Here is a 15509-nt window from a genome sequence, read left to right on the forward strand (position 1 = left end):
GCCGGGGCCTCTGCTGAATGACCGGAAGTGTAGGCCTCGCTGGGTTCCGCTCTCCTGTCTGACCCGGCATTCCCATGCCAGCTCCCCTTCAGGGAGTCAGATATTTTACATGACCTTACGTGGTTCCAAGGCAGAAACTGGCAGTCCTCTTAAATGCCAGGCCCCAGGACTGGCATAAAGTCAAATGCCACACTGTACGACTGATCCAAGCAATCATTGGCCAGTTCCCATTCAAAGGACAGAAGACAGACTCGCTGCTCAAGTCATGAGCAGCGAGTTCCTTGGAAAAAATGCCAAGGAACGTGTAACAGTTCCACTGTTATTTTTGGTCACTGCACCAAAAATAACGTTCTTTCATTCTGTAGTTACTTTAGTGTGTTCCCTTTATTTTTTATTTGTTTTTATTTTTGAAAAAGAGAGTCGGAGTGCTAGCAGGGGAGGGGCAAAGAGAGAGACACACACAGAATCTGAAGCAGCCTTCAGGCTCTAAGCACAGAGCCAGATGTGGGGCCCGAACCCACTAACCCTGAGATCATGACCAGAGCCAAAGCTGGATGCTTAACCCACTGAGCCGCCCAGGCACCCCTCATTCCATAGTTTTTCAAAAACTGGCTGAATGTTTGTTGTTTTCTTGCATGGTACTCTAACATTGACTTAGGAGTTCTTTGATCTAGACACATTTAAATGCACTCAGCTGCTTTTATATTCAACTCGGAGTACAGAGAATATTTTATAATGAAGTTTTCACAGCAAAATAATAAGTTTCAAAGAATAAATTCTCATCAGTTTTAACTGAAAAACTCACAAAGCCCAAACCATAAGCTAGTGTTATCATTGGATTCCTATTTTTAACACTAACAGTGAAATAACAGTCTTTTGTAATGATTATTAAAATATAAACCCAGATGTGCCAAACTACTCCCTATTTCTGTTGGAATACTAAAATCATAGTATTTCTTTGTGTTGGCAAGTAGGTAGTAAAAGGCAGTATAATAACTATACACGTTGTTAGAAATATTTACATAATTACTTCACCTGGCAAATTGTGATTATGCTTAGAAAGCTGTTATACCAGCAGAAATTATAATTGACCCTTTTGTAATATTTAATTTTAGCTTTATTGCGGCATAATTGACATTTAAATTTGTAAGATATTTAAAGTATATCTTGTGGGGTGCTTGGGTGGCTCAGTCAGGTCATGATCTCATAGTTCATGAGTTCCTTTTCTGTGTCGGGCTCTGTGCTAACAGCTCAGAACCTGAATGGAGCCTACTTTGGATTCTGGCTCCCTCTCTCTCTGCCCCTCCCACTCTAGTGCTCTGTCTCTCTCTCAAAAGAAAAAAACAAAAACAAAAACATTAAAAAAATTAAAGTATACATTGTGGTGGTTTGATATATGTATATATTGTGAAAAGATTCTCTCATGTAGTTCATTAACACATCCATCACCTCCTATATTGATCTGTGTGTGGGGGGAGGGCGGAGAGAGAGAGAGAGAACACAAATTCTAATCTCTTAGCAAATTTCAGTGCACAGTGTACTGTTACCAACTATAGTCACCATGTTTTACATTAGATCCTCAGAACTTATCTTACAGCTCAAATTATAGACCCTGTTACCAACCTCTCCCTCTTTCTCCTACTCCCAGTCTCTGGCAACCACATTTCTACTCTCTATTTCATGAATTTGAAGTTTTGTTTTTGTTTTTTGTTTTTTTTTCTGAGTCTGTGTGTAAGTGAGGCCATGCAGTATTTACCTTCCTCTGTCTGACGTAGTTCACTTACCATAGTGTCCTCAAGTGCCTCCCGTGTTGTCCCAAACGCCAGGGTTTCCTTCTTTCTCATAGCTTATTAAAATTCAACCACACACACACACACACACACACACACACACACACACAACATGTCTTCTTTATCCATTCATTTGCTGATGGAAATTTAGGTCATTTCCATATCTTGGCTGTTGTGAGTGATGCTGCAAAATCCAGGAATTGTGGCTGAGACACCAATTCAAACAGCTGGGTTCTGGATGCCACTAATTTTCGTGTATTGATTTTGTATTTTGTAACTTTCCTGAATTCATTTACTAGGTCTAACGGCTTTTTGGTGGAGTCTTTAGTATTTCCTACAGACAATATCATGTCACAGGGAAATCCAGCTGGATTCATATTCAATTTTTAACTTAATCCCTTCACAACAATATGAATTTAGGTGATTAGAGACTGGTGGTGTCTTCCCTGCAACTGTGTGTTTCATCGATGCACACGAGAGAGCTGTAAGTGTTGTGGCCCCATCCTGCAAGGTGCAGAATGCGAGCAGGGGGATCTGGGTGGGCAGTTCGTTCCAAAGCCATTGACGTAGCAACATCTGCTGATGTGACTTTTGTTGTTAAGATTTGGTGTCTAACATCTTTGTTATTGTAAACAATGCTAGAATGACAGTTATACACCAAAGCGTATTATTAAACATTTTTAATTAAAGTTAACTAATATGATAGGTAAAAACATCATTGCGTTGTTGTTTTCTCAATTCCCATCGTTTAATTGTTAGTGACTCTAAACATTTTTCCATGTGTTTTATAGCCATATATATATACATATGTGTGTGTGTGTGTGTGTGCGTGTGTGTTTTGTGCACAAGAAATTTTACAAGAAGTTATTTCAATATTTCTTATCATCTTTAGTTCACCTACATTTTCAACAAATTAGCCCTTAGTCTCTTCTATCTGGTTAAATTATTTTATCAGATTGTCATTTGTATTTCTAATTTTTTTAAATTACTGCTATATTAGTAGTTGTTCTGGTTGGTTGATTTGTAAATATTGCTGTTATTGTCGAGGTGTTAAAATAAAAAATGTATAATAAAATTCATCAATGTTTACATTGAGGATTATAGTGTAATAATTTTCATTTAAAAAAACCACAGTTTGGGATTACTCATTTTAAAAATGTCCACATACTTACAGGAAAGAAATTTCATTGAAACAATTTTTTTAATGTTTATTCTTGAGAGAGAGAGAGAGAGAGAGTGAGCAGGGGAGGGGCAGAGCAAAAGAGGGACACAGAATCCTAAGCAGGCTCCAGGCTTTGAGGTGTCAGTGGGGCTCGAACTCACAAGCTGTGAGATCATGACCTGAGCCCAAGTCGGACGCTCAACTGACTAAGCCACCCAGGTGCTCCAATTTGATTTTTTTAAACTCTGCTCATCCTGGGATTTGCTGTGATGCAAGTAAAACTCTAAACTCTAAAAAAGATTTAGAGTTTATTTTTTATTGATGAAATTGCTCTTAGGCTCACAATTATAGATTCAAACACCTGTGCTTGTATGCTCAGTTTACCATGTTTCACTTCAACACAAAATACAGAACTATAAGTATTGCCATAAATGTTGATACGCTACAAATTGGCATGCTACGGTTAAGCCTTTTTTGATCAATGCTCTGTGATTGCAATTTATCAATTTATCTCAATTGTTTGGTTTTCTAAAATCATATTAATCATATTAATTAATAGTTAATAATTAATCAAATTAATCTTTTATTTTAAATTCTACATTCCATTGCTTTACTTGTGTTTAACATGGCAGTTTTTCAGTACCAAAATACTTTGCTCATTGGTCATTTTCAATTGTGCTCTTAACTTGTGATAGGAAACAAGGAAGTAAGCAAGCAGGCTACCCCTCAGGGCTAATGCCACAGGCTAATTCTAAATGGTTTTTTAATTTTTTTTTAATTTTTTTTTCAACGTTTATTTATTATTTTTGGGACAGAGAGAGACAGAGCATGAACGGGGGAGGGGCAGGGAGAGAGGGAGACACAGAATCGGAAACAGGCTCCAGGCTCTGAGCCATCAGCCCAGAGCCCAACGCGGGGCTCGAACTCACCGACCGCGAGATCCTGACCTGGCTGAAGTCGGACGCCTAACCGACTGCGCCACCCAGGCGCCCCTCTAAATGGTTTTAAAGTGATTAAATTCATTACCTCTATGCAGATATGATTAAATGAAATAATAAGTGATGAGGGTAAACTGTAGATTGCTACATTGGATGACACGGCATCATGGGATTTTAGCAAACATTAGTAGACCACAAACATTTATTTCAAAAAGTTGAATATTTAAATGTAAAAAACCTTTTAGAAATTAATTTTTTCCTTCAGGTGTTAGACCAATATTCACATTTTAAAAACTTGAAATGTCTGCGTCTTACTTTGTTTATATTCAGGGGGTCCAGTTATTCACCTGAGGATCAATGCCAACATCATCCCAAATAAAAAATGTTGACTGTCTGATTCATTTCCCGTGATACTTGAAGTGCAATGTTGCATTTGGGTTGGAAGCTCATAAATCTTTGAGGTTGAGTGGAGTGAGATTCCTAAGTGCACTTTGTTCTGAAAGCATTAAAGATGAGATTTGAAGCTCTCCCACTACAGCACTATAGTTTATGTGCAGGTGATACTATTGTAAATGACAGTCTATTAGTAATCTAATCAATAATTTAAGTGTTCTACCCTGGACTGAAATATCCACAAGGGAAGGAATTCCAAAAATAATACATTTGATGTTTGGATAAAAGAGATTTGGCGTTTCAGAGTAGTGGTTCATCCAAACCGGAGTGCCGTATTTGCAAACCCTCCCACGTTCATTAATGATTTAAAAACATCTACTGTCTTTCAGCAATACTTTTTTTTTTCCATTATTTATTTCCACCAATGTGGGGATAATTAATTTCACTTTTTCACTCCAGATTGTGATTGAACAAATATACTTTATGGCATGCCCTGCATATCATTGTTCTGGCATACATATATTTCTCACCTGACAGGAGTGTTACAATCGTGGCCATAGAGTTAGTTCATCATTAACTGTTTCTGGTCAATTATATGTAACTTACCAACTAACATCCAATCATTAACATTGAAAGCTCATCAACTTCTAAACTTAGTTTCAACTGAATTATTAACCTAGAATTACAAATCATGAAGTCCTAAGGGAAGAATAAATAAAATATTAAATAAAAGCACATGTGTTAAATTAAAACTTCTATTTAAAAAAGAAACAACACACTGTTTTGTAGTAGTTTTCAGTTTACTTTTTTGATAGAGTATTGCAAACTCTGAGTTGATCACGTCACGTATTTTATATTTAAAAAATTAATAGGGTTTCCTAAGATCATTTAAAAAATCAGAGCAATAATAAACTAAATTGCATAAAACTATCAGAAATTTATTTGCACCTATTTAGTTATTGCAATTTGCACTGCAAGTTTTTCGGCTTATGTTAGCTGTCTTTGTTTGCTTGTTTATTTGTTGTTTTTTCTTCTAAGACTAAAAGTAGCAATGTGCCATGTTAGGGAAAAATTTAAGAACAAGTAAACTCTTGTGTAATAACAGGAGCATCATGCAGTCAATTCTGACTTAAATGTAAGAATGATTCACATTGTGGGAAAAATTAATCTTAATAATGTCCTTGCCCATTTGAAAATATACAATTGTGTTTGTGATTTAGAAAAATACAATCCTAAATATTCTTAGAAAATTTTTGTTGGTTTATGGGTCTATCCAATAGAGCAGGTGTTACTGATAAGCACATAAGTGTATTTAGAAATGAATTAGAAGGATGAAGAACAAGTGTGTTTTGGGAAAAGTCTTTTAATATGGTGGGTAACATAATTCATTTTCAAATATTTTTATTAAACTGTAATATGTATGTAGGGAAACGCACATGTCTTAAATGTAGTAGTCAACTAATTTTGAATTGACACATATGTAATCAACCTGACATTGAAATTAATATTACCAGTGTTTCAGTGTCACAATTAGTTTAGAACCACGTAACGATTATCCTGACTTTTAATCTGCAAGATTGTTTGTGTGTGTGCTTCTGTACTTGGTGTACATGGAGCCAAGTAGAAAATCTCAGAGATTTTTTGCTCAATATAATGCCCGTGAGATTCCTCCATATTGATGCATGTTCTGTACATCCTTTATTATTACTGTTATATATAATTCAATGTACTGAGTACTGTAAGTTTATGTATTTTTTTCCGTAGTCATCTGACTCATAAAAAAAAAGGCACCCTGGACTACTCTTATTTCTCTTTGCTTTTTAAGAATCATACTTTGTGGGGAGCCTGGGTGGCTCAGTCAGTTAAGCATCCGACTTTGGCTCAGGTCATGATCTCATGCTCCCTGAGTTCAAGCCCTGTGTTGGGTTCTGTGCTGATAGTTCGGAGCCTGGAGCCTGCTGCAGATTCTGTGTCTCCATCTGTCTCTGCCTCTCCCCTGCTCACGTTTTCTCTCTCTCTCTCTCAAAAATAAATGAACATTAAAAAAAAAGAATCATACTTTGCTCTGGACAAATTTACTTGTGGGAAGATTGTTAAAAACATTAAATTTCTTTTTATTTAATTTTTTAATTTTTAGTTTCTTTCTTTCTTTCTTTCTTTCTTTCTTTCTCTCTCTCTCTCTCTCTCTTTCTTTCTTTCTTTTTTGAGAGAGAGACAGAGACAGAGCACAAGACGGGGAGGGGAAGAGAGAGAGGGAGACAGAATCAGAAGAAGGCTTTGGGATCTGAGCTGTCAGCACAGAGCCCGACCGGGGGCTCCAATTCATGGACGGGGACATCATGACCTGAGCCAAAGTCTGACACTTAACCGACTGAGCCATCCGGGTGCCCCCAAAACATTAAATTCCTAATATAGATATAGGAATACTATTTATTTATTCTCTTATTATTTATTTCTTCTATTTATTTAGTTTTCATCTGTCCATTTCATTAAAAGTATCGAATTTATTGTCATAAAGTGGTTCATGTTACTTCCTTACTATCTTTTTAATATCGGTAGATTCTGTAATGATACCGCCTCTCATTTTTGATTATTTTTTTTATAATTTGTGCATTTTTCCCCACCTTTTTTTTTTGAATCTTCACAAAGAACGAGTTTATGGCTTTTCTCTTGCTTTTCTGTTTTGTATTTGTGGGATTTTTTCAGGTATCTTTATTATTTTCTTTCTTTTGTTTACTTTGGGTTTCATTTCTTCTTCTGTTTTGGTTTATTATGGTGGAAGCTAAGAGACATATCTTCTTTTCTACCATGAGCATCCAGAGCTAAAATTATCTAAGAAGAACTACAGTTGCAGCCAACAATTTTTTATGTGCTGCTTTTCATTTTCATGAAGCTCAAAATACTTTGCAGTTTCTCTTTTAATTTATTGCTTGATTTATAGGTTATTTGGAATAGATATAGTCATTTTATTACCAAATATTAGGTATTTCCCAGATATGTTCCTGGTACTTATTTCTAATATATATGTATTGTCATCAGAGAAAGATTATATTATTTGAATTTTCTCACATTTTTTGAGGCTTGTGATATAACCTAGAATATAGTTGATATTATAAACGCTCCATGTATATTTGGAAAAAAATGTGTACTAGGCTGCTCTTTTCTCAGCATTTTATAAAAATCAGTTAAGTCATGTTGATTGATAATTTTAATTCCTTCGTATCTTCGTTTCTGTTTTGTTGTTCTATTAAATATTGAGAAAGGGGGTTGAAACATTATACTGCAACTGTCGATCTATTTCTCCTTGAAGTTTTGTCAGGTTTGTTCATATATTTTATTTTTATTTGTGTATTTATTTTTGATGTGACACAGGAGTCTTTTGTTAGCTTTTCTTTGCTTTTTAAAAATGATTTTAATTTCACTATAGTTAACATACAGTGTTATATTGTCTTCAGGAGTACAATACAGTGCTTCAACAGTCCCATATTGGACTCAGTGCTCATCAAGATAAACATAGTCTTAATCCCCATCACCTATTTCACTCATCCCCCAACTCACCTCTCTGGTAACTATCAGTTTGTTCTCTATACTTAAGAGTCTGTTTTTTGAGTTTGTCTCTTTTGTTGTTCATATATGTTCAAGCTTTGTTGTAAGGGGCAAAGACGATTAAGATTACTATGTATTTTTTGGGAATTAACTTCTTTTTTCCTTATAAATGACCATTTTTATCCCTGGTTATAGTCTTTGCCTAAAATCTCCAGTTTTATTTTGATTATTGTAAGCATTTTATACCTTTTATTTTTATATAATGCCTGTCTTTATATTTAATGTGTGATTCTTGTAGGTAGTATATAGTTGGGTTTTGCTTTTATCCAACATTAAATTTTATATCATTTGTGGTGTCTGGGCCATTTACATTTAGGGTTATTATTGATTTATTTGAAGTTATGCTTAAAATTTTAGGAAAAATATGTTAATACAGAATATACTGAGGACTTCTGAAACTAAAAAAAAAAAAAAGAAACAATTAAATGTTGTTGAAAGTTTTGAAAAGTAACTACAGATGACTTCAAATGAAGAACCAAAAGAAATCCTGGAAAAAAAATATTTAAGATGAACTAATGAAAAAAAAATATATCAAAAGGAGGAAAGAATAATTTCTGACACTGACGAACAAAGAATTAACCCAAATTGATATAACCCTCTGGAACATTTGTATCCATAAGAACAGAGTCCTGAAATATGTAAAGTATAAGAGTACATGGAAAACTATCAAAATCTGATTTTAAAGAGGAATATATTCCAGTAACATAAAAAGGTTTGATACTAAATAACATCACAACAAGCTTGATTGTACAGACCTAGATATAATTTTGACATAAAAATAAATGAAATATTCATTGTAAAGCATTCATTGGATGATTATGCATATTGAAAAGCCTCTAGGCCGGAAGTTATCAATAGATTTCAATAAATTATTTGAGAGCAATTTACAACTCGGATATTCCATCTTTAGTGTTGTTTATTAGAAACAATGTCATTCTCCTTCATAACAGCAGTATAACCATCTTCATAACTACAATGTGACCATCATATTTCCATCATATTAGGAAATTAACTTTGACAGATTACTATCATCTACTCCACTGATCATATTCAAGAGTCTCCAATGGCACCAATATTGCTCTTCATATAAAAGAATCCAATCAAAGATAATGGGTTCCATTTATTTGTCATGTTTCTTTTGTCTTCTTCACATATGAAAAAAATTCCCAAGACTTTCGTTGATTTTTGTAATGTGGTTTTGAAGTTATTGGCAAGTTTTGTTTTACCTAATATTAGTCACATTATATTTAAAGTATGCATTTTCTTTCAAGAATATCACTTCATTCTTTCAAGTGGTGTATAATTTTGACTTGTCATATTAGTGATGAACTAATTTGATCACTTCATTTGGTGCAGTCAGCCAAGTTTCTCCAGGGTGAGGTAACTGTTTGCCCCTTTGTATCTAATAAGTGTTTTTTGGCGGGGAGAACCATTTTTAAAATATACAATTTTCCATTTTTCATGGAACTTTCACTCCGAGTTTATGCATCCATTGATATTTTATGTCAAACTCCATCACATTTTGCCATAGCTGCCATATGGTGATTTTCTAATTCCAACACTTCCTTATGTTTTTAAATTTCCCTTTTACTAAAAGAAAGTACACTCTTTCCCCTCCCTATTCATATATATATTTATTAATTTGTCACTATAACTACATATAGCCATTTTTCTTAAGGAACCTTGATTTCTTTTAATGGAGAATGGATGTTGGACACATTATGCTCATTATGCTCTTAATTCTCACTTTTTTAAAGGACATCACTAGAGCACACACACACACACACACACACACAGGTTTACATTACATATTTTTTTTCCCAAATATCTATCATATATCTGCTGAAAACCATGAGTTTGTATTTTTATTTCCAATTCCACACCAGGTGGAACATAATCTAATCTTCCTCTTCCTTTTTACTTTTGCATCCCCCAACACTGGAGTACTCCAATGACACTCACTGTTTCCCCAAAGTAATATGTTTCACAAATAAAGACTCCATTTATTTCCAAAAGTTTGAGCTTTTTACCCTCCTGCTGTGGGTTAGTTGTCTAAATAAAACTCACTTAATTTGAAATTTCTTTGCGGTGATCTGTCTCCTAGATCACTTCTGCTATCTAACATCAATTAATTTAATAGTTTAGTCAAAACTTGCATTTTGATCCTCTGTTCCATGTATATTTGCTGCTATGGCAAGAAAAATCTTATTTACCCTATATATTGTTAAAGATCGAGGTAGAATATCTGAAAAAAATTTTAATAAGATTGTTCTATAGCTTAAAATGTTCTAAAAGAGGGTAGTCTGAACTCTGTTAATACACTTACCTACATCAGTAGAATAACATATTATTAATATTTTTTTTCACCTTCTTACTCCTACTGTATGATACCATCTTACAGAACTCCATGATTTGGATTCAAATAGGATCTGAGTTACAATTCCAAACTTCTTACACTAAATTGATAAGGGAAACAGAGCTTATAATTCTTTTTTACCTGAATAAAAGGTATAGAATGACAACTATGCAACCATACTAAAGAATATGCAATTTACATGCCTAATATGTGGGGAAAAGCCCACAGTTGATTATGTTAATTTTTCCCTGAATTAGTAAATTATGAGGAAAATAGCAATAATAATAACTTGCCTGGGCATCTGGGAGGCTCAGTCAGTTGATAGTCAGACTTTAGCTTGGGTCATGATCTCACAGTTCGGGAGTTCGAGCCCCGCATTGGGATCTGTGCTGACAGCTCAGAGCCTGGTGCCTGCTTCAGATTCTGTGTCTCCCTCTCTCTGCATCTCCCGTGCTCATGCTCTGTCTCTCTCCGACTCTCAAAAAATAAATAAATGTTAATAAAAAATTAAAAAAATAACTTGCCAATTCTAAATTGTAATAAAATACCATTAAACAATTTATCACTTTTAAAAATAATTTCCTATTTTCCCAAGCTTTTCAAAAATATTTATCATAACTCATTTTATCTTTTATTAGTATATGTTTCTTTATTTTTCAAACTTTCATAGAAATAATACTGAGGTTTTTTTTTTGCTATATTAATAAAAACTTGACCTCTGCAAAACATCCCTAGAAGAGACATCTGAGGAAAATCACAAGATATTAATGCTTTCAAATGGTAATTGGTGTAAAATTTCAAAGCCTATAGCATACACTGAAAGTTTCCTTAAACTATAAATATGGAAAACTTGGGAAAATAGGATAAAAATAGTCAAATAATAGAAGTATACATACACATTTTTATGGTGAACACTGATCCATTCTAATATTTTATCTATGCCTAACTTTCATTATGAAATCAAAATAAATGTTATATAATTCTAAATATTTTGTTCCTGCATTACTCTTGAGAGGTTAGGAAATAAATAACAATTAGGCAAATACTATCTTTTGAATAAGTGCAGATAACAACAAAAAAACCTTATTAAAATATGCAACAAATAATTTACCATGATCTTTGAAAGCTATTATTAAAACTATAAATGTGGAGAAAAAAATGAATGATTTATAATATGATTTCTAAGAACTTTCATAATTCTAAGATTCCCTAATTCTGTGATTAAATAATTTTAAGTGGTGAATATATTTTAAATTTAGTCCAAGTTATTTATTACTACTATATAGTTCAAAGTCATAAATGGATTTACAATGCCAGTTCATTTTATGTTTGGGGTCTTGTATATTATTTCCCAGTTAATTTACCAAGAGGGATCATAGAGTGGTTTTATCTTGGTGATGCCATCATGGATCAGAATCTATTTTGCATTTCTAGAAGTGGTGCATTCTTCTTTCTAAATTAGATTCATAATAACCATATTCATAGAACTTGGTAAAGAAAAAAAAAACAATTAAAATAATACATAGGGCTATATAAAACAGTTAATATTCAAATGACTTAATGATCAATACATCATGAACATCAAACAATAAGTGTGGACACCAATATTAGTGTAGTACATGACTAGTAGACCTCACTGAGGGCCTTGAAAACTTGCTTACCAGATCCAATTTATAGTTCTAAAGGGCAAGACAAATTATAAGCATATGCTGTTGGCAAAGAGTAGACTGAGGAAAAGAAGCTGATAATTCAAAAGTCATGAACATCACCAGAAATCAGCTAGTATCCCAGGATCTTTCCTGGGATGGGCCCCACACACATCAGTTGTCTCATAACACCACCTCAACTGACCCCAGGAAAAGTTCTGGTGACTTATTCTGGCATATCTATCTATCATCTATCTATCTATCATCTATCACTATCTGTCTATCTATGTATCTTTGTCTCTATGTATCTATGTATCTATCTATATAAGTCTAACCAAAGTTATTTTGTAATAATACTGTGGTTTCAAGCCAACTTTCTTCTTCAGAATTTCACAAAACAAAATATGTCATTTGCTTGAGATAAAAAAGAAATTAAGATTATCATATATTAGAAGCTACATAAGCGACATCTCAAATTTCAGAAGTTTTACATAGACATGTGATTTCCCAGTTCACAAAAATCCTTGCATACAGGTAATATCAGTATCTTCCCTCCATAAGGTGATTCAGGCACCTGGGCTCCTTCCATCTTGTTGCTCTGCTGTTCACTGGGCCCATGGCCTCCAACTAATGATAAGTGAAAGTGGTTGGACAGATACTCTGTTTCAATGAACTAATTTGAAAGTGACATGCATAATTTCTTTTCATTCCAAAATAAAGAGAATAACTTATGTGGCTACACCTGGATTAAAAGTTCTAAGCCACTAGTACCCCAATGTTCATAGCAGCACTCTCAACAATAGCCAAATTATGGAAAGAGCCTAAATGTCCATCAACTGATGAATGGATAAAGAAATTGTGGTTTATATACACAATGGAATACTACGTGGCAATGAGAAAAAATGAAATATGGCCTTTTGTAGCAACGTGGATGGAATTGGAGAGTGTGATGCTAAGTGAAATAAGCCATACAGAGAAAGACAGATACCATATGGTTTCACTCTTATGTGGATCCTGAGAAACTTAACAGGAACCCATGGGGGAGGGGAAGGAAAAAAAAAAAAAGAGGTTAGAGTGGGAGAGAGCCAAAGCATAAGAGACTGTTAAAAGCTGAGAACAAACTGAGGGTTGATGGGGGGTGGGAGGGAGGAGAGGGTGGGTGATGGGTATTGAGGAGGGCACCTTTTGGGATGAGCACTGGGTGTTGCATGGAAACCAATTTGGCAATAAATTTCATATATAAAAAAAAAAGTTCTAAGAAATGTAGACCCTGGTCAGCCATTGATATCCATCAACAGCTACATGCTACGGAAGGGAAATCACAAATTTTTGTTGGATAACCAGCCATCTCTGCAACATTTAGGTTATCAATTGCATTTAATATAGCTAAGAATTGGGATTCAAAAGGTTACTTTCTCCAATATTCCACAGCTAGGATATGGTAGAATTGTGATTAAATAGTTAATCTTTCCCTTCACTCCCCACCCCACTCCAAATGCTTGTGTTTCATCTCCTTGCCCTTTATTACTAGCTCACATAATTATTAACATGTGCAAAGGAAAATATTGGCAATATTTATAAATTGATGCTCATAAAGTTTCCAAATGTTCACTCTTTTTCATAGACTGAATTCTCCAAAGAACCGAATATGAAGCAGAGGGCTTTTATATTTATACTTCATTCAGCAGTGCCGAGACAAGGTGGATATACCACCTCACCTAAGGATGGAAGCTGGTTGCCATGAGAACGAACCATATAATTGGAAGATTGGAGATTTCAGATCCACTCCCCTAACCTAGGAGGGGAGAGGGTCTATGAGTTGAATCCATCACCTACAGCCAATGGTTTAATCAATCTTGCCTATGTAATGGAGCCTCCCTAAAAACCCAAAAGGACAGAATTTGGAGACCTTCTGTGTGTTGAACACATGGATATGGGCAAGAAAACTCTGTAACCCTTTCCTGTATCCTTTCCTAAGTATCTCTTCCATCTAGCTGTTCATGAATTGTATCATTATATATTTTAATAATAAACCAGTAATCTAGTAAGTAAAATGTTCCTGTGAGTTTTGTTAACCACTCTGGCAAATTAATCCAATCAAGTAGGGGTCATTGGAACTTCCAATCTATAGCTGGTTGGTCAGAAGCACAGGTAACAACCTGGCCTTGCAAGTTCACCTGAAGTGTATGTGTATATATGGAGTGGGGGCACTCTTGCGGGACTGAGACCTTAACCTGTGTAATTTACAGTATCTCCAGATAGACAATGGCAGAACTGAGTTGAATTGTAGGATGCCAAGCTGGTGTCAGAGAATTGCTTGGTGGTATAGGGAGTCCATGCCCCCAGTCTCCATAAACGTGTATACATTGGAATCAGATTTGGAAGTTGAATTATTAAAATTACACATACATTTTATTTTTTCCAATCTAGTGCCTACATAATTAATCCCTTTAACATACGATATTTAAGGTGGTGAACCAGAGTCATTTCCAGGCACACTGAAGTTAAAAATATAGAAATCATTTAGAAATAGTGCTATAAAATACATACTCCCAGAATATTAATAAAAATTTTAATTACAATAATCACTTTGATTTAGAAGAATTATTTAAAATATCTGTGCTTACCATTTTATAGATTCTTTCATATTTTTGTATATACCATTGTCTTTAAAAAACAGCATAATTTTCACTGTTAGAGCTCATGATATTTGAATTATATATATATATATGTATATATATATATATATATATATACACACACAAATGTATCTTGGACATTTTTGAATCAACATGTAAGAGTAAGAAAAAACAAATAAAAATAAATAAAACTATATTCAAGTAGTCTTATTTCTAGGATTGGAATATTTTATTCAAGGATCCATAAGGAATATTTAGATTTCCCATATATTGTCAAATATATGGAATATATAACATACATAATACCTTCCAATTTTTAAGTTGTAGACAAAATTGTATTGCTTATTCTATTTAATAGAGCTTATGTGGTACCAGACACATGATTGTCACCAGTTTGACTGAGCTATTTGTTCCCTAGCAGACACTGTTAACAGAAAGCTTCCTAGTACATGTTAAATAAAGCCTTAGTGAAGATTGACTTTTGGATAATGGAGAGATGACCTGATTAAAATTCATAATAGACAATGACAGCGACTCTTCTTACATTCAATGACAAACTCTCCCTCAAGGATAGTTTTGAGAAGTCACCGAGGATCAGGTACGCCTGGTTTATAAGAGCTATTTTCTTCCCTTTAATTTTGATTAGACTGCAACATTGTTAAAGACTACAGACGAGTTCAAGTGGAAATTTTACCTTTGCTGGTGTTGTTTATGTAGTTAAAATGTCTCTTCAGTTTAGCAGTGGCCAGGAGAATGTGAACAAGAACCTCCCAGATGCAGAAATCCAAGACAAGAATAGCATAATAACACCCAAAGAGCCTTCTGGCTGGTAGTATTAATAATGTCCCTTCTCTGATTTACTGAACTTCCATGTGCCCCAATGCATAATCCATAAAGCTTCCTGATAAGCCTTACTGCCCCTATGAAAATGGACTATAAACCTCCAAGTTCAGGTGATTTTATGTAGAAAGATAAAAGA

The sequence above is a fragment of the Felis catus genome, chromosome A1 (genome assembly GCF_018350175.1).
Source record: "Felis catus isolate Fca126 chromosome A1, F.catus_Fca126_mat1.0, whole genome shotgun sequence".
Classification (NCBI taxonomy): Eukaryota; Metazoa; Chordata; class Mammalia; order Carnivora; family Felidae; genus Felis; species Felis catus.